Genomic DNA, 27,983 nt, shown 5'->3' with positions numbered 1-27,983 from the left:
AGGGCTTAAGCAGCTAAAGGGAGGGCGGAAGACAGCAAATCATGAAAGGTTCAACAGAGTCCACCCCCACTCATCTGGAATGAATAAGCTTTCTTTTCCTCTCACAGAAAGAAATGTTCAAGATGCTTTAATTTGAATAAAAAAATGGAATAGTAAAAGACTGAATATGTCTTTGTTAGATAATCTCTGCAACCTTTCTAATAACTCAAACTGCAGTCCTATAAAACATTTGAAAATGTTTACTCTTGCGGGAGTGCTTATGTGATGTCTGATTCCAAAACTAGGACTCTAGGAGTTCTCAAGCTGGATCAGCAGATGAGGACTTACAAAGCCCTGTGCCCAATTCCATTATGAGAATCAAGCTTGATACGCTGCATGAGCTGGAATTTCTACTGATACTGAAGCTGAATGCCAGTTTAATAGCCATTTAACAGCATAGCCCATTGAAGCCAGTCAGCCATAATGGCAGAGTGGCTGCTCCACATTGTTGTGCAACCTGGCATTGATTGCAGTATGTGATTGTAAACACAAATGCCTACAGTACCATTTCCCACATACAGCTGCAGCAGTACTGCATGACAAGGGATGCTGGTGGACTGGGGGAAATGACCACCTGTATATGCAGCAGATACTTTATGGAGTCTTTTACATTTCAGTGGCTTATGGTGATTGAAATGTAACACATTCAGTGTATTAGGGCTGTGCTTCATTAGCACAGCCCCACAGCATACACCTCACCTTCATGTCTGATATGAAAAATATCTGCATTATAGATGTTTAACGTGTCCTACCTACATTCTTGGGTGCAACATACAGGTGACGCTGCATGGTCAGATAGCTTCTGGGATTTGTAGCACCACTGCTAACATCCTGGTGGAGCTATGTTGATTGTCAGCTTTGGGTAAACTTGGCGGTTATAAGGTAAGCTGGGCATGTCTGAGATTTTATGAGGAATCGGTAATGAGGTTCATTAAGACAGAGTGTTACTGAATCTAATTGCCTGCTCTTTGCATTATAGGATCATAAGAAATACCAGGTAATTGAGTCTTGCAAGCATTCACACTTCATCACTAACCACCCTCAGGCTGAACCCCTTCTGTCGAGGAGGACCAAGCCAGTAAAGCCAGGGGTGAATTTGTGAATACTCATCCAACTGTCCATATCCCATCTGAAGGAAAATAATGTATTACACTATTTATTTTCCAATGGGAGTCTATTCCTGAGGTGGGGAAAGTGCTGTGTAATGAACATATCACTCCATCTTGTTTTATTTATCTGGTAGTGAAGATTTAGATCCCTTCATCTGGTATTTATGGAGATACAAAAGTCCTGGACTACTGGGTCCCTAACAGACGAGAAGCCAAGGCATAGATCTCCCCTCAGGAATCTATAAGACACAGAAAAAAGGACAGTGCTTCCAGTCTTTTTTGGTAGCTTAGGGTTTTTAAACCAGTGACCTTGTTTATGAGCATCTGGGGTCTTTCTATTTGTGTTTTACATCTAATGAGATACTTACAAAGGGGTGCTTGTATTGAATAATTGGCCTAACCAATGCTGAATATAATGGAAGAATAACCTCTTTCAGTTTGGAAGATATTCCTTTGACAATCAATTGTGCTGAATAGAAGTATTTTCTGACTATTGACATTTTGTGATTATCAAATTAAATGGAATTATCAAATCCATGTAACAAGATCTTTAAGGAAATTCTCATTTTTGAGAGGGGAATTGTCTATGTTATACTACCGTGGGAGGGATGGTTTACAAAATGCGACTATGTTACATTTTTTAGCATTTAAGTCTGTTGTCAGTATATCATGAGTTTATAAGTGCAAGTTCATGTTGTAGGGCTTTTGTTTTCATTTTCAGTTTGCAATTGTCTGCATATTTAGTTAGCCAGTGATCTTAGCGTGTGGTCTGGAGGTTAGAAAAATAAGTGCCAAACAAAATTAGTCATAGCATGGAGTCCTGCAGAATATAACATTTACCTTCATACTCTGTGATGAGGGACTTACTACTCGTACTGCATGGGCTCTGTCCATTATCCATTTTGCTATCCATCTAACCACATAAGGACCTATTTACAATGCATTTAACTTACTAACTATGCTAGCATAAGCTACAGTATCAAATGCCTTGGCCGGGTCATGGTATACCATGTGTTTAGCACAGCCACTATCAACAGCTTGTGTTACTCTTTCAAAAAGGTTGATTAGATTCATTAGATAAGATGTACCCTTAACAAAAACAAACTACTGTGAGTTTAGCCTGATGAGATTGTTTATGTTACTATTAATCAGGTCAGGTTATAATATATCCCATGGGTTTGCATATGAGATTCATCAGGCTGATGGCCTCCAATTCCTTGGGTTAGTAGTGGGACCACCCTTGTGGAGTGGCATCACCACTGCTCTGAGTCAAACATCAGAGACAAAGCCAGTGGCTAAGCTCAGACTAAATAGTTTAAGGAGCATCTCTGCTAGGGTTTGCTTGGCATGGTCCATTAAACAGCCTGGTTAATTATTAAGTGCAAAGGAGGAAGTATTTTTAGGCTTTAAGAGCACCATTAATACATAGGGCCAGATTCATGAAGGCTTGCATGGAGTCTTAGAGTAGAGTAAGACTCCATGCAGCCATGTCCGCCGAGCGATCCAGGAACAGCCAGTAGGGGCTTGCAACTGAGCTCTCTAAACTAGTCCTACATGGACAGGGCTGGGATATGCAAATTACCTAAATTGAAGGCGAAAGGCATGCAAATGAGGTAGATTTGCGATTCAGGAAATCCAAACCTGTCTGAGTAAGAGCAGTGTTATTTGCAGAAATGTACTCAGTTGACAACTGAGTACCGTTCTGCAAATAGCAAAATGGAGCCATGACAGCTCCAAATAAAGGTTGCATCCAGTGCAGGAAGCATGCCAATGGCCAAATATATGGCCACTGGCAATGTTTCCCGATGCAATATGAAAAAAAAATATTTTTTTTTCTCCGATTTCCAATGTTTAAGCGTAGCACAGCACCGCGCAAATGGGCTGCGCTCTAAAAACCAGAAAACTAAAAATTAAAACCCACAAATGTGGATCTTATTTAAATTGTTAATGTACAATGCAAGGGAATGGCAGGCTGAAGACAACAGGGGCACCGAGTAGAGGTTGCTAAGTGGGGAAGCTCAGTCTAAGAGATGTAACCAAGCATTAGTAGGCAATCCTATGCAAAGGAGTGTTAGGATAGTGAATCGCAAGTTTACATAGCAAATGAGCACAGTTAGTGGAGTGTAGGAGTAGGATAAGGGGAGTAACAGAGTAGAAGATAGGTGACATCATGAGTGGGGTATGTATGAAAGAAGTGAAATTCATTGGAGCAGAGTGGCATGTGCCATTTGTCATTTACACATCATGGAAAGAGGTGTGTCAACAGGTAGGCTAGGTAAAGTCAAGAAATGGAAGGTGTATGCTGTGGATAACACCAAAGTTTCTTGCTGAGCGGGTATGCGCGCGTGTGCGTGCCTGTAAACCCGAGTAAGAGAGAGTGCGCGTGTGTAAGCGTGAGTGCACGTGTTTAAGCCGGAGTAAGCATGTATAAGGCTGTTTAAAGAGTTGTAAGCGCGTTTGCGCTGGTGTGCGCACGTTTTAACCCGAATAAGCAAGTTTTAGTCCGTGTAAGCATGTGTGCGCATGTGTGAGCTGCTGTGAGCGGGTTTGCGCTTGTGTGTGTGGCACTGCCCCCCCCGAAGGAACTGAAAGGAAAAAGGAAGCACAACAAATAGTAGGAAGCTACCAAAGAGTACTAGCAATGCTAGCAGGTGAAAACAATCAGAATCAGGCAATTACACAGGCAGTACACTAGCCCAGCCCAGCCTAGCACTTAAAATTCTGCAAACAACAGTCCATTATGTTTCTCACAACAGACACTGCAGTAAGCTAATAGAAGTGAAAACTGAAACAGCTTTACTGAGACAAAGAAATGTTAGGGGCTGCCATTGCTGTTATAAGGCGACATATGCAACATGTTGTGGGTGGTGACAATGGAAATGCTGCTGGACAACCCACAGTGAGGAGACGGAGAAGAGTGTACAGGCCCAGGGTAACCTACCAGGGGCTACATGAGCTGGAGAGAGTGGAGCGCTATAGAGTGGACAGAGACCTCCTGCAGCAAATTGTTGAGTTGTGCAGGCCACGTCTCACACAGAACCAACAGGGGGGAACCCATCCCAGTGGAAACCAAGGTATGTGTTGGCCTAGGAATATTAGCAATAGGTACCTTCCAGAGACCAACCAGTGATATGATGTGGATATCACAGGCATCAGAATCCAGGGTACTGCACCAGTTCCTGGATGCCATGTCAACACATGTCGGTGATCATGTATATTTCCCCAATTCCCGTGAGGTATTGGCCAGCAATATGTATCTCTTCCAGCAAATAGCGGAATACCCTGAGGTAGTGGGTGTAATAGACTGCATGCACATATGCATCAAAGCACCAGCTGGCGACCGGGGTAGGGTATACTTCAACCGCAAGGGTTTCCCCTCCATCAACTGCCAGGTCGTGTGTGATTCCCAGGGCATAATACTGAATGTGTGTGCTGGCTGCCCTGGAAGCTACCATGATTCCCATATCTGGCATCTGATGCAGCTGTACCAGACATTTGCCAATGGGGACATCCCACATGGTCATCTAGTGGGGGATGCTGGCTATGCACTGGAGCCATGGCTGATGACACCCATCAGAAATGCACACACACCTGAACAGGAACACCATAATGAGGCACACGCACAAACACGTAATGTAATCGAGCGTGTGTTTGGGCTGCTCAAGTCATGGTTCCTGTGCCTGGACACATCTGGTGGAGCCTTGCAGTACTCACCAACTACATGTACCCAAATTGACATGGTATGTGCTATGCTACATAATATGATCCTGCGAAAACAGCTGCAGCAGGACCAGCATAGGCCTGGGCCAAACAGCGCCCCACCATTGCCAAGGCCATCACAGGCAGAGCGTGACTCGGAGGAGGAACATCCTGAGACTGCCCCAGTAGGCAGAAGGAGGCGTGCCCAGTATGCTTTGGCCTTGACAAAGAGGCAACGCATAGCACATACACTGGCTCAGTAGGAACTCTGGAAATTATACCTCTCTCTGACTTGCACATATAGTAAAAGGGATGCCTAAGTTGACACTAGCTGCTTTCAAACATGTACAGGGAGTGTAGTATGTGCATCCGACATAGGCAGCCCTGCAGCACCACCTGAGGCATGATTGCCATGTGTTAAGCAATATAAAGCAGTGCTAAACAGCATTTACCACCATGTAGTATATGCAAACAAAATCGCACACACCAACTAGCACAACTGTGGTCAATGTTGAGTAATATTGGGCTATGTCCAGCAATGTTGGTGAATATTGAGTAATGTCGGACAAGCCTGGTCTAAGTAGGGCATAGCTGAACAAAAGCCAACATGCTCATATTTGCTTAACTGGCCCTTAAGCAGTCTGGTCTGCTCAGTATGAAAATATAAAACAGTAACGGGCCTCAAACCCAGGATACTGTGCACTATAGTTAAAGTACTGAACCACTAAACCATGACAGTATTGCAGTGGTCAGCCTGTATGAAGGAATGTTGATAAGTCTATGCAAAGTATCTTATGGAAACCCTGAAGGCACAGCATAATCCCTGTTGAGTTATAACACAAAGGTGAGTCCTGCAGTAAGAACAGAACCTGACTTCCAACACACACAGTATAAATTTTAATATTGGTCATGTTCACACACATCAACAAATGTAGTGGACCTCAGATAGCAACATACTGAAAGGTCACACTGGGCATGCTCACACACTTGAATAAATAAGACAAATGTCAGGCAACAAAACACGGAAAGCCTGAACTGGGCATGCTCACACACTTAGGCCATGTCTGAGTACAGCAGTGGGCCACACATATCTGGCAGTTGCATGTGTTAACCCAGGAACCTCTCACTATCCAGCAATCCACCCTGTGCACACAGTTATATGACAACAGACACATATATAATATAGTGGAACCCTGTCATAATCAAATATGTTCTGCAGATACCTAAGTTGTTCATAGAAACTGGTAAAGCAAAGACGATAAAGACCTGCAAACAGTATCAGCAATAAACATTGTGCATCCCGAACATTAGCATAGGTTCAGAGGTCGATACTAGGCTATCTGCCCTAGGGCATGTACAAGCCTAGCCAGAGTGTGTTTGGCATTTGCACCCCTGTCAGATTACTACACTGTGCGTGTGAATAGTAGGTCACACAAGATAGCCCATGTATGTTTAGGCTAGTGTGCCTCTGTCTAGCAGGGACACAGAAGATATCCCAGGGTTAAACATACGATCACCCATACAGTCGTCAAGATGTCTCCTGTAGGTGGTCAGTGGGTGGCTCTGCCTATGTGAAACTGGGATTACAATCCGGAGTGAGTGGAGCCTCTGGGATAAGAATCTGTCCCTCCAGCATGTCCTATTAACATCTGTGCTGAGGTATATGTCCCTGGAGTGTGTAGCTCCAAGGGAGTCAGATATCCTGAGGTGGAGCATGTCCAGTAATTCTAGGTTGGGTATATCTGTAAACAACAGGCACACATCATATCCGAGTAGGTGGTAAGCGACTGAGTAGAGCTGGAGTTACTGCATCTGAACTGTGCAGGGCATCTGTGTGAGTCCCTAGATCTGCTTGGTGAGGAACTTCTGTGGCCATTACAGTTGCTGCAGGTGTCGGGTAAGGTACACCCCAAATGTGGTATTGTAACCAAGCATGGTTGTGATGAGTATAGGGGCACAATGACCTCACTCGATCTAGATGTGAAACCATATGGGATAAGGTGGCCTATATAGAAGGTCTGCCCAACCACTTTGGCAACGTGATTGTCAAAGGCGACAGTACAAACAAGTCATGTCCCCAAACCCCTAACATTTCCTACGGTATGTAATGGAGTACTACCTATGTGGTAATGTGTGGGCATGTTGTTATTCCCAAAGGGGATGACTATGCAACTAATGGCATTTAGCTGTAGGTCATGGCTCAGGCACCAGTCATCCATCTCTGTGAGACCCTGTTTGAGTATGCATGTGGCAGCTGGAGAGTTGATTATGGCATCCAGTTTGCAGTCAAGTGCGAACATGGTCAGCCATATTCCCCCTGTGGTAGCCTGTACGTCAGACAAATATATACTGAACAAGAGAGGTCCCTGGACTGAGCCATGTGGGATGCCATGTGTAACTGGTGTATAGTCAGAAATGGCACCTGCAATTCTGACCATGTGGGTGCTATCCCTGATACAGGTAGCAATCCATCGTGTGAGATATGTGTCCATATCGACGCTGGTGAGCCTATGCATAATGGCCCAGTGGGTTATTGTGTTGAAGGGTTTTGCAAGGTTCAGGTAGGCTGTGCGGATAACTGTCCCTATGTCAATGGACCTGTTAACCGTTTAAAGAATACAAACAGGTTCAGGAGGCAAGATCTGCCCACAACAATGCTGAAATGTGTAGGACACAGTGTCTGTAGGTTCCTGATGTCTATGTGTATGAGTCCCATGACAATACGCTCCATAGCTTTGCAGAACAGGCTAGTTAGGCTTATAGGGCAATATTGTCTGTGGTCCATTGTGGCACCAACTCTGTGGAGTGGGACCACTGTCGCTGTATGCCATTCCTAGGGTACATATCCTGTAGTAACTCCGATATTGAACAGTGATGTAATGTGAGGGTTACGTCTGTCATGAAGCTCATGTAAGATGCAGGCCGGGACACCGTCTGGTCCCATTGATGCTGTGATGTACGCTGTGGGGAGGGCAGCACTCACCTGTTACTGTGTGATGTCAGGGAGGTTACACTCTGTTGGGATGGATAGTTGCTCCTTAGGGGGAATGGGGGGGGAGACATCTGCACTGAACCTGTTTGCCAGGATGTTGGCAATGCCAGTGGGTTCAGGGTAAGTTTAGTCAGTATGTAGTAACTCACAGCATATCAGTGAGTGTCCACCCAGGTTCCTGACATAACTGAAGAAGGCCGTGTGATAGTCCTATGTGTCTGGTGCAACTGTCCGGTAGAAGCAGCCTTTAGAAAAGTTTATGAGTGATCGTAGCTGTCTGCTAGTACAGATCACAGATGTCTTCCCCGTCTGGGATTGTGCTTTATCATGTAGTAGCTTCCTTCTGATGTTGTACAGCTTATTAATGGCTGGTGTCTACCAGACAGGTCCCCTGCCATTGGAGGAGTGAGTCCTTTTGTTATTTGGGATAGCACAATCCATGCAGTCCACTAGGTGTCCATAGAATGTGTATGTAAAGGATTCAGCAGTCTGAGCCGTATTTGCCACTGTCTCAGGGTCTCTGAAGGATACCACCTTGCTTTGGTGAAGTGAGACGTTGGCTCATGAGAAGTTCACCAATATTACCCAGGATGGGTGTGTGGAGGGTATATGTATGTCCAGTGAGATACATGTATGTTCTGACCTTACCAATGAGGGGTATATCGCTGGTGTGGAACATAGAGTCCCCATGTTGGTGATGATCAAGTCCAATATGTATTCCCCCTTGTGGCTGTGCTGACTGGTTGTGCCATAGCATATGAGTCTACAAATTGTAGCGACTGTTGGGCGAGGGTGTTGGGGCTTGAGTAGTATCCCCAGTCAATATCTGTGTATTTGAAATCACCCAATATAATGGTGTTTGTAGAGACCTTCATATTTTCCATAGTTCCCATGAAAGCCGAGTGTAGTTCCTGAGTTTGGGAGGGTGGTCTATAGCAGGCAACAAACTGAAAGGCAGTTTTGCACAATGGTAGTTGTATATGTATGGTCTGTGATGCTTTGTGCAGTGCTACTAACCCAAAGGTGCGTGTATCTGTGATGTATATGGATACTCTCCCTAGTTGTGTTGTCTGTTCCAAGTCTTGTGGTCAGAAAGCATGGTATGAAACATAACCTGGTAGTGCTGGTGTGCATAAGTGAGCCTGAACCAGGCATCTGTTAGTGCACAGATATCACTATCCTCCATACTGAGGAGAGTCCTGAGTGGCCGCAATATGAGGGTAACACATCTGGTGTTGAGCAGCATTACCCTTAGTTTCATTTAACCTGTAATGTCTATGGAGGTGGGTTTGTCTTTTGAGCCCTGCTTAAAAAAGGCACTATGGTGGTAGCAAGAGCCTTAGCCAGCATTCGAAAGTCCAAGGGTGACAGTTGCAACCTGTCCATAGTGAAGCTATGTGGCATGTCGAGCATGTCACCACAGGCTGACAGACACTGTATCCCCTATGAATGACACCAATTTGTTAGCCAACTGTTGAACATGATATGTTTGTCTGTATACTGTGACATCATAATTGGTGGGTGTAAGATGCTAGACAAGGTCAGGGTCATACTGGCCTGGGCTACATGATCAGAGTGTTCCTCCATGTATCATGTCATGTTGTCCAGGGAGTAACATCTGAGGTTTTACGCACCAGCATGGACAATGATGGTGCCAGTCCTGTACTTGCTTTGGAGTGACCTGACTGCATGTGTTATGTGGCAGATCCTGGCACCCAACAGACAGCCCAACGTGACTATTCCCTTGTTTGGGCTTGTGAGTGGTACGTCAGTGTGTCTCACAATAAGTGTTGCCTATTACAAGTGTATTAGGTGTGTTGTTTAGCCCAAAGGGCAGTGACTGTGTGGCACACTGACATTGTGAACTATGTGATATGTGGGTATTGTAGTGGGGTAGCAGTTGTGTGTGTGTCTGCTTTGGAGGTCTCTGCTGCTTAGGCAGAGTTCATTTACAGCATCCAAGTATGTCTGTGTGTAATAATGTTCATAGGTTCATAGGTTCATAGGTTCATAGTAGGCTATCTGCCCTAGAGCATTTATAAGCCTAGCCAGAGTGTGTTTGGCTTTCGCCACCCATTTTAAATTAGTTTTGCTATGCCCTTTTTCGAGGTTAGTATACTGTGCCTCTGTCTAACAGTGACACAGAAGTGATACCCGGGGTAAACCTATGATCTCCCATCCACTCATCAAGATTCCTCTTGAAGAGAGTCAATGAGGGACTTTGCCTAACCTGGACTGGGATTTTATTCCAGAGTGAAGGGAGCCTCTAGGTTATGAATCTGTCCCTCCAGCATGTCCTATTTATTTCAGTGCTGAGGTTCAAGTCTCTCGAGCACGTAGCTCGATGGGATTTGGATTTTCTGAGGTGCAGCATGTCCATTAATTCCGGGTTGGACATGGCTTTATACGTCAGGCACAGATGGCCTCTGAACAGGCGGTATGCCACTGAGTAGAGCTGGAGTTTCTTTAACCAGACAGCATATGGCATCTGTTTGAGCCCTTTGATCCTCTTGGTGAGGTACTTTTGGGGTCTTTCCAGTCGCTGCAGGTGTCTGGTAAGGTACATCCCAAAAGGGGCATTGTACTCAATTATGGGCCTGATGAGGGATGAGTAAAGAGGCACAATGACCTCCCCATCTAGATGTGAATCCCTTCATGATTAGGTGGACTATATAAAATGTTTTTCTAACTACTGTGGCCACGTGGTTGTCAAATGAGAGATTGCTATCGACTTGGGTCCCCATGTCCCTAATTACTTCTTCTGTATTTAATGGATTACCACCTATGTGGTAATTTGTGAGCACTTTGTTTTTGTCAAAGGGGATGACTATACACTTTTTGGCATTTAGCTTGAGGCCATGGCTCTGGCACCAGTTGTCTGTTTCTATGAGACCCTTTTGGAGGATGCTTGTGTCGGCTAGAGAGTCGATTATGGCGCCCAGTTTGCAGTCATCTGCGAACTTGGTCAGCCACAGTCCTTCCATGTTGGCCTGTACCTCTGAGAAATATATACCGAACAAGAGAGGTCCCAGGACTGAGCCTTCTGGGACGCCACTTGTAACTGGTTTGGAGTCTGACATGGCTCCAGCAATTCTAACCATGTGGGTTCTGTCCTTGAGCCAGTTTGCAACCCATCTAGTGACATAGGGGTTTATATTTAAGCTGGTGATCTTATCTATAATGCCCAAGTGGGGTATTGTTTCGAAGGTTTTTGCTAGGTCCAGGTAGGCTGTGTGGACCACCTTCCCCTCGTCAATGGCCTTGGTGACTGTTTCAAAGAAATCGACCAGGTTGAGTGCTGTCTCTAGAGGATATGTGAGACTGATATGTGGTGTGTGTGGTTACCTTTACCACCTGATAGACTGTGCCAGTCATGGGTCGAGAGAGTTCAGCACCCTGTATGTCTATATAGGTGCATCTCACACATATATCTGAGTTTGTTGGGAGGAGGAGAGGGTTGTCTGTGTACATGAGGCAGATGTGACATTGTGTCAACATCACAATATTCACCAGCTGGACTGGAGAGTACACACAAAACTGACCCCTGGACATGCCAGGATATTATGATGACATACTCTGTAACCTGATCCCAAAGGATGAGGTTACAGTAGGGTGTTAAGTGTGTAAAAGAGTATAACAGGGATTAGTGCTCAGGTTCGTTGGTGTTTTGTAAAGAGTAGCTGAGAAGGAGTCCAGAATGAATCGTGACACTTCCTTCAGCTATGTCATAAATAGCAATGTACACCCATATATGTCTTGAGTCAGGGCCAACTGTACCTGACTGACAATGCCGACATCTTGACAGACAGGCCCATATATACATACCCACCTCCCACTGACGATAGTCCATATCATCATACCAAGAGATATCACATGTAGAATGGATGGGCAGCTACCCCCAATGCCAAAAGCATGGCAGCAAGTGGAATACATTGATTCCCAATATGTGTCATGCATAAACTACAGAACAAACAGATCCTGCACCTGAACAGTCAGCTGAGCCTCACCCCCTACACAGGATGTGGAAGCGTTAAATGTGTTACAGCAACATATGGCACTCCCCACAAGTGTTGGTGCAGAACACACCATGGGAAGTACAGTCCAGTACACCTATGAAGTCTGATCTGCAAGGTCATGGAGTCCATCATGGTTGAAGTCATAAACAGCGCTATTGGAAGCTGACATACACACAACCCTACCAACTGTGGTATGTTCATGTGCGGATCATGGTTCCCAAACATGCTAGACTGTTTGCAAGGCAGCCACCCAGGACATACATCACTGAACACAGCTACACATGTCACACATAGACTTTGAATAGCCCTTTATCAACATCCCAGACACATGTAGTATCCACAAAACCAACAAGCTGTGCATAAATATGTGCTGACATATGAAGGAATGTCAATGTGTCCACAGATAGATCACACAAGGTAAGGATTATGAGGTCCTGTTCAAGCTGTTGACACCTGCTGACCCACATGGATCATTCCTGGAATGGCATAAAACAAAGTGTACACACATCACCATGTCCAGTCTGATGATGTCACCATCCTACAAATACAGCAGGAGAAGGGGAAACAAGCCAGTAAAGCAAATAGCGCACCATGTTAATGCATCTCTCTCTAGTATCATAGCAGAGTCAGGTAGGGATTTGAATCCTGCAAACACTGACTGTGTGTGTGTGTGGGGTGTGTGTGTATGTGTGCAGTTTCCTTTGAGAGGAGTGCCCTTTTTGGAGACTGGGAAATCTCACTAAAAGAGGTACATTCCTCTTTGGAAAGTCTGATGATGTCACCATCCTACAAATACAGATGGAGAAGGAAAACCAGCCAGTAAAGCAAATAGCATGCCATGTTAATGTGTCTCTCACTAGTATCATAACATAGTTAGATAGGGGTTTGAATCCTGCAAACACTGACAGTGTGTGTGTCACTGTTGGTCAATGCGGTGTGAGTTTTGGTTTTACTATGGTAGGACATATTATGATTAAAACAGTAAGTGCATTGCACACATCAGGTATCTGCATGGCAAATATATATGTGTACATGTCCCCTCAATCAGTACATAGGTGTGAAGCCTGCATACTACATGAATACATCTGTTTCCATTGACAGGTTGTGCCGCTGCTTCTCAGATCGTAGGTCACATATGTATGTATGTGACAAGGCCGTCCACCATTGTGATCTGTGGCCAAGGTCATCTGTGCCACACACACCCATGACAGTTACTAAAGAGTAGTGTGAGTGAGGGTATATGCCTGGGGTATATGTCAGACATGTTCATACACAACAATGACTGGCAATAATGAACAGTCTGTAGAGGTGTACAACTGCCTTGTGGATATGCATTCAGGCCTCTAATGTCTTATGTGACACACCGAGGGACTCCACAGTACCTATGGATATGTGGATACCAAGGGACACATGACATAACACGAGGCTGTATGTACACATTGGTACCCAACATACATGTTGAGGTCTACCATCAATGTGATACTGACGGGATAGTATGTATAGTAAATGTGGATGACTATGCCATAGCCAGCTTACTGCTATACAGCATGTATCAGACAACAGGTATCTGTCTGTATGATACCCTTGTGTAGGATATGCGTCCCATCCAGGGAATGCATTGTAGGCCAATGCATGCATTTCCAAATGTGGATGGACACATCCCTAGTGTGTTTGCATGTACCTAAGGGGGCTATATGCCAAACAGATGTGGTCTCAGGAATGGGTGGCGATCAATACCACTGGTTAGTGTTAGAGTATCGTACTGGAAGGATCCAACTGTTACTGAGTTCCCTACAACTGTGTGTCATTTGTCAGGACATCATCCAATGATTACTTATAGTCATGCTGTTGAGGTTGTGTATACTACCAGACCGCAAATCATTGACAGATATTAACAGTATCACCCACAGCATAGTGTCATCCCATGTCATACACACATGTGGACCCATGTTAGTACATAACTGTAGTAGAATGCATACTGGCCATTGAAAGATACTATGAGATGTTAACAATGTGTACAACAGGGTATGCCACATGTCCCATGTGTCCACCATGCACGTACATGCAGACAGTGCACACCCACCATGTTCACAGATGTACACTTGCTAATCTGTACTGCACACATCACACACATACTGTCCACTCACTAACACATGCTGGCAACACATTACACTTCAGCCAAGTGGCACATGGGTGGACAATACATACTCAGACTTAACAGTGGTGTAAACAATGCTACATTGACAATCAGAGCTTTGATGCATAATGCCTGCTCACACATACCTACAAGGATGTCATTACACTTTCCTGTTGACAACTTGCTAATATTGCTACACTGCTATAATGTCACCCTGTGCATCAGCACCATGTTAGCCTGTTCCTGCATCAATGTTACAGATGACTGGAGGCGACACAGGTATCATCATATGAACAGGGTGTGTTGTTATTTGCCAGAGCCTGACATTGACCCATCCAATCGACATGTGTGTGTGTGTGTGTGTGTGTGTGTGTGTGTGTGTGTGTGTGTGTGTGTGTGTGTGTGTGTGTATGTTTGTGTGTGTGTGTGAGGGACAACAGTACAGCATGGGCCAACGTTGATGTAATGTGTGTGTATGTGTATGTGTGAGCCCTAGTTGTTTGGTTAATGTGTGTGTGTCTGCATGCACACAGCTCCACCATGTGGCTGCCATATACAGTAGTTTGTGGGACAGCCACAGACTGTACCTGCTAGGCTATACAGATCACTGTCTCCAGCCATGGACACAGTACCTGTGCCTGGCAGGGGTGCTACGGACAGTATCGGGTACCAACCCCGACTGGGTACTGACATCAGAGGCAGAAGTATGATGACTGCACCCATGTCCCTGCTGGGACTGGCCAGAGCCATGTGCACGTGGTCTACTGGGGTGGTCAATGGACAGGCCAGCCCCAGCATGGCTGGGGCTGGTACTGCCACTACAGTAGCAGCTGTGAACTGTGGGCCATTCGCGACCGCTGCCAGCTGTTGCTTTTTCTGGCATGCATCCGCGTCGATGTCACAACCATCCCGCACGGTCCTGGTTCATGGAAGACATATTTTGGAGGGCATCTACTGTCTCCCCTCAATGTCTATCAATGACCTCGGTGTAATTCCGGATGGCACCGGCAAGGTCACGGATGCTGTCATTGATAGTGGTGTAATGGGCCCTCTGCGCCCTAAGTCCCTGTCTGGTGTACCATTCCATATGTACCTGAGCCTGCATTACAGCCCAGAACATACTGGACATTGTAAGACCTGTGAGGGCACGTCTGCCAGGGGCAATACGACCAGCGGTGCTCCCCTGAGAACCCCTGGACCTCTGCCTATGTGGTACTGTTCCAGGAATCTGACTATGGCTGCTATGAGGGGATGCAAGTGCCATGGGTACCACACTCTCCTGGTCAATGCCAACTGTATGCTGTCTCTTGCCTATGGCCATTGGTGATGAGGGATGTATTGACAGTATGAGTGTGCGCATAGATGGGGTTGAACGGTGTGTACTGTCGATTGGCGGACCAACGACAGACCCTGTCAAACTTTCCTGTGCCAGAATACATGTCTCATCATCACCACTATTCGTGGCAGTGGCTTCAGGTTCCCTCTTGCTTTCGGCCACCCCTAACTCAGCACCTGTGAGAGGAAGACAGGAAACACACTTTACAGTCTGCACATGATGCACACATGCACACATGCACACATGCACACATGAACACATGCACACATGCACACACATGAACACATGAACACATGCACACATGAACACATGAACACATGCACACATGCACACATGCGCACATGAACACATGCACACATACACACATACACACATGCACACATATACACTCCTCACTACAGCACATACGCACACACACCAGCAATCCAACACATACTCTATAGTGGGTGAAGGTGGGTGTCAGTATCACAAGGCAAACAGTCACCACACACATGTCAGCATGCAGAATATGTGTTGCACAAGACCATGCAGTGCAAGTGTAGACGCCCCTATTTCATGACAGTGTACATGGCGTTGATGCAACTGTGTAGTTATTCAGTGATTGGCTACACCCTGGAACACAATGTGTACCTGGACACAACATTGCTGTGCAAGTATTATCAGCTCTGCAATGCCCTGTGCACCATCACTCACAGGTATACATGCCATGGCTGCATGTGTTATCTGTGTGACACATAGATTTCCATGTCTGAGTACAGTGTCTGTGTACATAGCAGATAATAGTGGGCACAGGTGTAGCACATGCATGCTTTGTACACACACTGGATGAGTGGTGCATGTTGACGTGAAGGAATCCCAATGCTCGACATGGCCAGTGTACAGTGGTTATGGTGAGGCATACTACATGACTGCAACATTAAACACCACACAAACCCAATGTGTGTCATGTGACCTATACACCCACTAGTATTCCAGGACATATATGTGACACTTTGTTCAGATGGCAACTGCTGTGCATATTGTTTATACTGGCATATGTAAGCACACACACACAACATGCTGTGCATATTGTGTATAGGTGCATATGTTTGCACACATACAACATTGAGGTGCACAGCAATGACTGCTATGAGTAGTACTGTGGTCACTGTAACTGGATGGGGTGTAGTACCCTGTGCCATCATCATCATGCATCTTGTGGTCACTCACAGCTACTAATGTGTGCAAGATCACCACCTAGCATGCTGTACCTGAACTGCAATGCCGTGGCTACATTCACAATTACACAGCCACTTTGTACATGGGTGTGTGAGGTGCCCAATAGGGAGCATTGCCTAACATGACTGTGTTATGTGTTGAAGAGTGTTGCACAGCCCCATGATAGGCCTCTACCCCTGAGATACATCATGTGTGTGTGCATGACATGTGGGATACTGAAGAGTGACCTTACAGCGGGTGTGTGGTAATGCCAAATATAGCATGTTATCGTGTACTGCGTATGATAAACATGTTCTGTTGTGTACAGCTATAGCAACTATGCATATCCAATGTGCAGTACAATGTTGCCACAAATGTGTCTGCTGCTCTGTGCATTGCGTGTGATTGAGGCAGCTACTGACTTTACTGAGATGTTTAATGTCTCACAGCAAACATGCACAGCATGCATTATGCATAGGTGTGTTACGTGTACATGGCCTACACCTCACCTGTGACACGCACATGTCATTACCAATATTAAAGTGTTAACACACTCACCAGCATGTATCGTCTGCCCTGCTGTCACACCAGAGGGACCTACAAGAATATGACACAGTTTGTCAGTGGCCACAACTGTGGCATTGCTACTGTGAGTGTGCTAAACTACAGTAGAACAACAGTCAACAGTCACAGGTGTACAGATACTATTCCAAATATCAGTATTGCACACAATAGGCAGCACAACTGCTGAACACACAGTACACATCTCACATATGCATATTCTAACAATACTGGTAACAGCAGTCTACAGCTAGAGCATATTACCTGCACGCTCCATGTCATCATGCTGGGTGGCTCCGGCCTCCTTGATGACACATGTGTGATGCTGTTGCTGCTGTAGGCCAGGAGCCACCATGCTTAGGAGCAGCTCCTCCACTCTGGTGACGGGAGGATGTATGGCCGCCCCACCACCTGTGGCAAGCTGTTGTCTATGGATATCAGATGCACGCCGCTGGACATGTATAATTAAATCACTGCAGTGATGGCGTACCTGCTCATATGTCCGGTTATGCATGCCTATGTCATTTACCCGATGAACAAGATCTTGCCACAGTGCAGTACGCTCATGCTGGTGCTGGCTGGCCCTGGAAAACAGCAGTGTATACAGCTGCACCAGGCTGTTGTGTATTTCCTGTTCCTCCGCAGCTGTATATGACACATTGCGTTGATGAGCCATAACCCTGGAAGACAATTAAACAATATGTGTGAGCAAGTCATGTGGCACACTTAACATTATTAAGTACAGATATCACTTAACTGCCATATATAGCATCTGTTTGTCTGTCAGAGGATACACACATTCAATACCACATATCAGTGCTCAGCCCACAACTGGCTGACAGTGCCTGCCACACTCCATATAACAAACCAGTATACACCAGTACTCGGCACACTGTTTGGGATACAATGCACAACCTCGCCATGGGGGTATATATCAAGCTAATGCATGAAGAAATATGTCATCCAATGCAATGAATGTAAAGTACATTTACAGTATTACCAGTAAACCACCCTAGTCGTTGATGCCATACCCCTACCTAACATATGTGCATGGTTGTTAATATAGCTGGCATACTGCTGTAACAGACTATGCATGTTGCTAGGTACACACACATACCCTGTAACACACATGTGATTGTGGGCATGGTACAGGCATCATTACACACACATCAGACATACATACAACACACAAATGTATGCCAACACAGATGAGCATTACCTGTGTACCTTACAGTACTGTGTGCCCCTACTTACAGATACCTATGCCTGAGGTATGTAATCTGTGTAGACTACAGGAAACACACAATACAGTGTTACCAGGGAATGTGAACATACACCATACTGTGCTGTTTAGGCCTACAGCTTCAGGTAGTACAACAGTTCATATGTGAGCTGGATTCACCAGCAGTACAACTTACTGAGCATACATGTATTGCTTCAGCCTACAGTGGGACACCGCAGTTGTACACAAGGAACTACGTCACAACATATGCCATCCTACTATGTCTGCATCCCAATAACTGACACATCTTTCTCTGGCCTCACACCTAGGACACAAACTACCATGACAGAAACAACCTCACACTAAGCTATCACACCTTTACAGACCTTGCACACATTCACTGTCACACTCATTCCACCAAACATAGCAGGTATTGCACTGAGTACATGTGTGTGTGCATTGTGTCATAGGTAGGTAATATGCTATTGGCCCTAGGGCCTACAGCAGCCTAGCCGTATGCTACCCTGGCCTTTGACACACATGTAATGTGATTTCACTTGCTCCTGTCAACCAGACACACAGAGGTGACTCCCAGGGCATATTACCTATCTCCCAAACAATCATCAGGGGTATGGATGACATCTGCTAATGAGGAGCCTTGTTTGTTAATGCTGGGTAGTTTAGTCCAGAGTATGGCATATTTGTGGATAGGAACCTGTACCTCCAGCATGTGCTGTTTAGTGAGGTGGCATGGATTAGGGCCCTAGGTCATGTAGCCCGGAGGGATTGTGAGTTGTTGACATGGTGGTTGGCCGACTGCTATGGGTGTGACATACCTCTGTATGTTTGGCAGAGGTAACCTCTGGGTGGGCGGTATGCAACGCACTCTAGCTGTGGTTTTGCGAGTCAGTCTGCATAGGGCATGTGTTTGAGGGCAGTATTACTCTTTGTGAGGTATGTCTGTGGCCTTTCCACTTGCTGTAGTTGTCATGTGAGGTACATACCACATGGGGCATTGTGATGAGTAGTGGGGAACACTGACCTATATTTCTCTAGATGACACACCTTTTGTGATGACACATACCATGTAGACAGATTACAAGACTAGTGTGGCACTGTGATTATCAAAGGGGAGGCTACTGTCCACCTGTGTCCCATGTTCCCTTCTGACACCTTCAATGTAAGGCAGGCTACCACCTATGTGGTAGTTACTGGGTAAAGGGTTTTGGAATGGGGTATGGCACTGCAGTATCAACACTGGTGTTCAGTCCATGCCTTGGTCAACAGGCACCTGTTGCAGTACGTATGACCCTGTGTCTCCCTCTCTCTCTCTCTCTCTCTATATATATATATATATATATATATATACATATCTGTACATATCTATACATATCTATACATATCTATAGATATCTATACATATCTATACATATCCATATATAGCCATATATATCTATATATATCCATATATATCTATATATATCTATCTATATATATCTATATATATCTATATATGTATATATCTATATATCTATATATATATCTATATCTATATATCTATATATATATATATATATATATATATATATATATATATATATATATATATATATACACACACACACACACACACACATATATATATATATATATATATATATATATATATATATATATATATATATACATGTATACATCCATTGCTGTACATATAGATGCACATATATGCACATATACTGCCCAACTTTCATGGTGGGGATGTCAATTATGCAACAGTTGTGAGACATACAGTTATGTAATAATATTGCACAGTGTTGTGCAGAATGCATTTTGCTGTCCTCAGGCCATATAGCTGTAGCAGGCCTCACAGCCTGTAGCTCAGTCCCACAGCATTTAACCACCACATGACATATACCGGCACTGCTTGCTGTCTGCAATGCCACACACTACAACCTACATACATATGTGCACATAGCAACCTTCAACAACATATATATGTCCAGCCTTCACTAACAGTTGCAGTATGTCTCTTGCCCTATGCACATGGGCATATACATATAGATACCGACTGCTGCCACATATGGGTGATTCACAGTATATAGAGTACCCTTCAGACACATCATTCGGATGCCAGCAAATACATATCTGTTACATACCTTACCTTTGTATTCCTCACCTCCGTCTGTTGTAGCTGTTGATTTATTTATTTATTTATTTTGGTTTTGGTTTCCTCTGTGTGTTGGTCTTTCTTTTCAGTGTCTGTCTCTTACAGCCTGTTTGTCTCCGTCTGTCTGTCTGTCTGTCTCTGGCTATCTGTCTCTCTCGCTCTCACTCTCTCTCTCTCAGTTGGTGCAATGATATTATTGCATGTGTGGACAGCAAGTACAGGCTGCTTTTCTAGGTATCTGCACATGCGCATGTGATGGCCTCTGCACCAGTTGGTGCCCACCATTTAGTAATTGCATGCAGCCTGCTGTGTGGTAATTGCAGTACTCACTGTGATTGCAGGACACTGCTATAAAATGCTAGGTTAGGTAGGCGTAGCCCTTTCAGTTGTGCAAGGTGGGTCCCATGCTTGTTTGCTGTGGACACTGTTGTCTCAGTCAGAAGGTTGGTATATGTCTCATATCTGAAGCTAGGGTTGTAGCTAGTGATATGCATGTTGTACTGAAACCTGACTGTTGCTTCTTCCAGTGCACTCTTCTCAGTGTGTAAGTTTACTCACACCTCCTAATGCTAACACTGGATACATGGGAGTATGTACTTTCTTTTTGAATTAGAGAATTAACTGGCATACAACAGTAGTTATTGCAATGTGTTCCTATGGCTTTCCTATTTTCCCTTTACATTCATTCATTGTAATGCATGATATATTTCTTACAGCACAAAGTTATTGTGTATCTGCTTTGGCTTAGTGGTACTTCTTGCAGACTGGTGAGTCCAAGGTGTGGGGTTTGAGACTGACAAGGGTATTTTATTTTGCTGCTGAGCAGTACAAGGGCCCTGCTATAGAGTGACTAAGGCACTTTTAAGCAGTTGTAAGTAGGTTTGTGCGATGCTTAGCTAAGTGCACACATGCGCACACAGGTGCAAACCCGCTAACTACTTTTTAAAAGTGCTTACTCCTGCTAACCCCCGCGCTAATTTCTTTTAAAGAAAAGGAAATGGGGAGATAGGAAAGTGGTGAAAACAGGGGGCACAAAGAGGGGCACACAGTAGGCAAACAAGCTCGGGATGTGCAGGACAGGTGTAGGGAAGGTCCATAGCTGCCCATTTCTTTAACAGCAACAGCTGTGCATATGCAATGAATTTGGAGTGAAATGTGAAACCTTCCACCCCTGGAAGAGGGGTGAGGACAACAAAGTATGTTGTACTGCCAATTCTAATTATCGGCTTGCATGTTTATCCGATGGACATGTGTGCGAAATGGGCAGCTATGTATGGGGTTTAATTTTTTTGTGGGTACAGATTGCCCTTTTTTTTTTTTTCAGATGAGAGTGGGAAGTGAGGTAGAGGAAGTAGGTATGTCTGGGGAGGTAGGTTGAGAAGGTAAACAGACAAGACAGACAAGACGCATACAGGGGCGGTGTATGACACATGGGGTGGGTGACACAATTGATGGGGTCGGATGTTTGGAAATCGCAAGCCAATGAGCCCACAGATGGTAACAGTGGAACTGAGATCCCCACCCATGGGCAGTCACCACTGAACCATCACAGCCCCGAGGGTGGCTGTTCTGGGGGCTGCGTAGGATGGGCAGGCTCACCCGTGAGACATGCCACTCTCGCCTCAAGCTGGCATAGGGGATCAGCGACTGAATGCTGGATCTCCCTATGCACCACAGCCCGGACCCTTTGAAGTTTGACAGGTGGCCCTTCTCCGCCCATGCTTGCATGGGGGGGATGAGCCCCATTCCCTGCAGCACTTCCACCCGAAGGTGGCACAGTACCAATGGAGGAGGGGAGCCCGGGCTGGGCACCAGACCTGCTGGTGCCAGGTGCACTTGCCAGCTGAGGGGGGACAGGTGGGACCGGCCTTCCCATACGTTCTGTGATTAGGTGTGTTTAATTACAACATAAGCAAAACAGCATTCCAGATTAGTTGTAACAGCATGCAATAATATTCCCATTAACCCAACACACCAAGGGTACAACAGTTGAACAGCAAGCATAACACATGCATATATTGAACCACAGTGGTTATTCCAACAGCATGCAGGGATGTTTGGTAGCAACAGGCCACCATGATTGTGGTGTTTAAACAGGGCACATGCATCAACATGAATGCAAATATTTATAGAACAATAGGACATATGTCCCACCAAATATTTAAGATTACACATACCCATTGAGGTGTGGAATTGCATGGTTTACGCACATACAGTAGGGTGTATAAAAAACCTCGGTTAACATCTTATAATGACCTTTTAGTCTACACTACATTCCTAGTGACTGCAAGTGTATATCCCCTACCTGTATTATTACACTTGCCACCATACATTATGTTGTATACTGGGTTTGGCTAGTTCAATATATACCTGACCTATATCTGACATATTAACTGTACAGGATGCAGATGTTACTGCTACATATTTCTTGATTGCATTTATAATTCTTTATCTACATATCTGGGATGTTTTCACTTGACATTTTCACTTTGATTTGTACAGAACCCTGCATTTCTTGACACACACTCACATTTCTGGGAAAAAAATAACATGCTACACGTGTGCCAGGTTTACTTATTCATGCCAGCCAGTAACTGCCTGTTGTGGACTGTATATATATTTCACAGCTACTAGTACTTCCATCACCCATTTTATATAGGACTGCACAACTCTGGGTTGCCAGCACCTTTTCAAACAGTACTGTTTGTATACTGCAAGGGTACAACAACATTTCAGACTCTGTGACACAGACACAGTCTGGGTTTTAGACCTTTATTAATGACATTGGACACGTTTCCACAGGCTCACTCCTTTATTTGTTTTAACGGTGTATATCGCAGACATGTTCAAGACATATTATACCTTTATTAATAGGTTAGAACAATCTTTTTTCAGGCTCACTCACTTATTTTATATGACAATGCCTGCAGAGATATTATTCCAGACATATGCTACCTTTCTTAATGGGTTTCTACACTCTTTTTCTGCCTCTCTGATGTTTGTATCTGACAGTACATGCAGAGGACTTATTCAGGCAATTTTATGGCTGTATTATTGGACTACAACACTTTCTTTCATACTCTCTCCCATATTTTATATAACAATACATGCAGAATAATCACTAACCTGCCTGGTGGCGCAGCCTTAGCAGCCTATCAGCATAGGCTTGCTTATTCATAGCATTGTCACCTGCAGCTGTAAAGTAAATGAAGGGATATTGAGACATACCTATCCATTATACATACTCCATTATCGATTCTTACATACTGCATTCCATGGCTACATACTCAGTTGTGGGACATCCCACATCTCATGGGCCTCCTGTATCTATTGGTTCAGGCAGTCCTGCTTTCATCTCTTCAGGTCTGCATGGTGGTGACAAACCTGCTCACCAGTCGAAGTAATGCCTGTGGCACTTGTGAGGTCACGAGCTAACCAGTTCCAAGCCTCTGCCTTGTACGCCGTCCCTTGGAACTGGCCCTGCAAGAGTCTTGACTCGTGATGGTGGGCAAGGAGCCAAACCATGTATTTGGACTCCTCGATGTCCCAACGTTGCGCTCGGAAGCGTGTTCCCTCTCTGACACCAGACATTCTAACTGCAGATGTGAGCTACAATCAGTTATGGCATGTATTCCCGCCTGTGGGGCTTAAATATGCGCATTTCCCGCACTTTTTTGTGATTGGCCGTTTTGTAAAATTCTCAGCTGACTGCAGACCTGCTTAGTAATGGTCAAACTACCATTTGTAAGTATATGAATGTTAATAGTGGCTGCTTCCCCTATGTTGTCATGGCTTAGTGGTTCTGTACTTTGCTTCTGATGCACAGAGTCTTGGGTTCGAACCTTGTCATTCATTTTATTTTCATACTATGCAGACAGGCTAGGGGGTGTGGCTGCATTTAAGCAACTTTGCTCTATGTTGCTCCTCGGTGTCCTACAGTGCCCTGGTTGGTGCAGCACGCTCGTCCGTGCAAACACATTGTGCTGGGTAAAGCGCCATTGAACTATGGGCAACTCTATTGCGCTGGGTGAAGTGCTATGAAACAATGGGAAACTCTATTGCGCTAGGTAAAGCGCTATTAAACTGTGGGCACCTCTATTGCGCTAGGTAAAGTGCTAATAAACTACGGGCAACTCTATTGCGCTGGGTGAAGCGCTGCTTAACTGCAGGCAATTTTATATCAGGATCCTTTAAAATATTTATTTTGTTCACTGATACATTGGCCATTTCACTGCTTTTTAGTAATGTTTAAACATATTTGTCAGGTATTATTTCATATACTGATTTAAAAAATAAATACGAAGGGGAGTGGTGGGAATTGAACTGTGAATGCCTCTTTTTTGTGTGAATGCTTTACCATTACACTATTGCTATTTGGTGTGATTTGTATTAACATTCTTTCTTATGCTCTTCCATGTCAGAATTGCTAACTCTAGCTAAATAATGGGCACACCCGAGCACACACGCACAAATACGGGCAACTATTTTGGAGATTTAAAAAAATATATTTAATGTTTTGCGTTTTAGAACTGCGATAGGGGTTTACAATATCAGAGAGTGTGGTGTTGGTTGCAAGGACATTTGAATGGACTTGTTCTTGTGTGTGTGCTTTGTTTAGTTTTAAAACACTTGCAGGGGCATGGACATTTAGACTGCTTGGCAGTCGGACACGCCCCCTGCTTTCTTACACGGTCCGTGTAAGACTTACAGTTGAGTCAGCATGCCCTCATGCATATTCATGGCACGCTGATGTCATACCATTTATTCGTAGTGGCCTCGAGACTTATTAAGTCTTACACGGAGGATTTGTGAATCCGGGGGATAGTCCTTGGTGATGATGGAGGATCTGACAGCTTCAGGGATAAGTGGGCTTTGAATAGTCATTTCTGTGTGAAATTGACATTGAATTTGTTGCCTAGTATGTTGGCAAGTTATACCAGGTCAGAGTAGATGGTTTCATACTGAATATATTTTGGGTAATGTTAGGATTTATTTCTTTGTTTTGTAAGGTGACTAAAGATGTATTTGTAGTTGTCCTCAGTTTCAAATGCTAACCTCAGTTCATGAGCTGTCTAAGTAGTCCTAAGATATATATATTTAAAGTTTTTAGTCAAATATTTAATGTTATTCTTGATTTAGGGGTCTTTAGATCTGCCCTACACTTTAAGGATTGTTTTGCCCTTTTATTGTAGAGTTCCCTTTTGCTGATTGACCACTAGCATAATTTGCTTTTAAATTTCTCATTATATTTAGGGGAACACTATCAATGCTATGCATTTATCAAAGTGGGCACAGATATCTTTTGTGCAGCTTCCTGCTAAGGTAGTCTCTGAGGTTATGCCAGGAGAAGTGAATCTTGAAACTTCATAATAGAATTCAATGAGATTTGGACATTTGAAATAATTGAATACTGAGATAGTGGTATTTTCAGGTTTAGAGGTTTTAATAGTGAATGTCACTACTTTATGATACAATTAACCAGAGAGGGAGATACTAGGGGAACAGTATGCAAAGAGGATCTTGTCAAGAATATTGTGCACTCTACTAGTTTTGTTAAAAGAGTGTTCCAGGGAGTCTTTGTATTGTAAATCTAAAAACGTTTGGGAATATCTTACATTTGAGGTTTAGGTGCTACAGTTTGCTGATGGGTAGATAAAGTCTTCCAAAATAATGGCATTTTTGTTCAAAGGAAACTTTACATGATTATAAGGGAACTTTACAGGTGCCCTGCAGCAGGCTATAAACAAATAGTTTTACTTACTGAGATTTGGAGTTCAATGAGCTCTATGTGTGGGTCTTTGGGGATCTGCCTAGAGGTGATACAGTCCCTAAAAAATATGGGGATGTCACCACAGTTGCCATCAGACCTGAAAACATGGTAGGTATAAAATCCAAGTATGGAGGGAGTAGTTTGTGAACATTTAAACCAAATTTCAGTAACTACAGAGACATGGATGCACTACAAATGCAGGAGAAGCTTAAGGTCAGGCATTTTGTTACTGAGACTTCTGACATGGAGCAGAGCTACTTTAAAGTGATCCTGTTTTGGGTTTGCTATGGTAGCTACACTGGGATGTCCATCAGCTAGAATCTTCATAAAAAAGGCAGCACTGAAGGCAGCAAAGGCTTTAGCCAGTATGTTGAAGCCTTGGAACAAGAGGTGCAAGCCATCCTTTAGCAAGTAAGATTGCACATACTGGATCCTGAATGATACCAGCTATTTAACCAATTTTTGAAGCCAATTATCTTTTCTGTGTACCCAAGCATCATTCTTGGAGAAGGAAGGCTTTGGTTCAGGACCAGAGTCTTGCCTGTATTTCTGACATGCATGGAGAGGTCAGATGTATCTCTCTGCATGTCACTCAGAGTTTTGCTTGCCAAGTCATTCACACTCATGTGGATCACCACCATGTTACAGTTATGGAAAGATTTACATCCTGGAAACTCTTAGATGGAACTGTGCCAGAAGGTGGTATGGAGTCTGATTTTCATTGATACCTAGTCTTCATGGATCTAGCAATCTTTGGCAAGGACTTTTTTACATTCTTACCACAAGACATTTTAGTGTGAATTGATGGAGTAGTGTGGATACATGCACTGCTCACAGTTTGTGTCTTTTTCTGAGAGTGAGGCATCCATGTTAGTAAAATACCTGCATTTCTCACAAGCAGAATAATTTGTACTAAGTAAAAATTCAGCATCTGTGAGTATCAACCAGTTACTACACTGCTTAATGATACCAAGTGTGTTGAGATTGACAACAGAAGAAGACAAGCAAATTGTCCTTCCATTTTAGTCCAGCGATTACTTGAAATTGGTTTGAGTGCACAGAGCACAATATTCAGTTAAATCAGATATATTCAATGGTTCAAAGGTCCATAGATGTGCACTAAGCTAATGACCACAAAGGCCTTTTTAAGCCTAGCCATGCTTCCCAAATCTCTAACAAGTTCTGTTACCCTTGATAAGTGATAACAAAGGCTTGAGAGGTGAAAGGTTTACAAGCAGGGGCCTGGGAGATGAACCCTTTACAGGCTGCCTTTGTCCATTAGAGACACAGGTGCCAAACAAGAGGTGAATTTCCTGTTCCACATCCAGTTGCCAAGCTACACTTCAACTGGGTTAAGGAGGAACTCTGTAATACATAAATGGGGAGGCTGTTCCAAAGAAGGGGTAGTCTCTGGGATACATATCTGTCTCTCCAGCAGGTCCTATTTATATCACAGATAAGGTTTAAGTCATTAGAATGTATAATTCTGGTGTTGTCTGTTTTGTGGATATGCATGAGGTCCATCAAGGTGTGGTCTGACAAGGCCTTGTATGCCAGACATAGATCTCACTGTAAAAGTCTGCAGGAGACAGAGTACAGGGATAGAGCCTTGAGGTGGTCTGCATAGGACATGTTACATACTCCCTGTATTCTTTTAGTGAGAAACACCTTTGGATGCTCCAGTTGCTGGATATGCCTGATTAGGTACATTCCAAAGCGGGCATTGTACTCAATGATA

Source organism: Protopterus annectens, chromosome 5.part0 (genome assembly GCF_019279795.1).
Source record: "Protopterus annectens isolate FY-2018-M chromosome 5.part0, PAN1.0, whole genome shotgun sequence".
Lineage (NCBI taxonomy): Eukaryota > Metazoa > Chordata > Ceratodontiformes > Protopteridae > Protopterus > Protopterus annectens.
Note: the sequence above shows the minus strand (reverse complement) of the source record.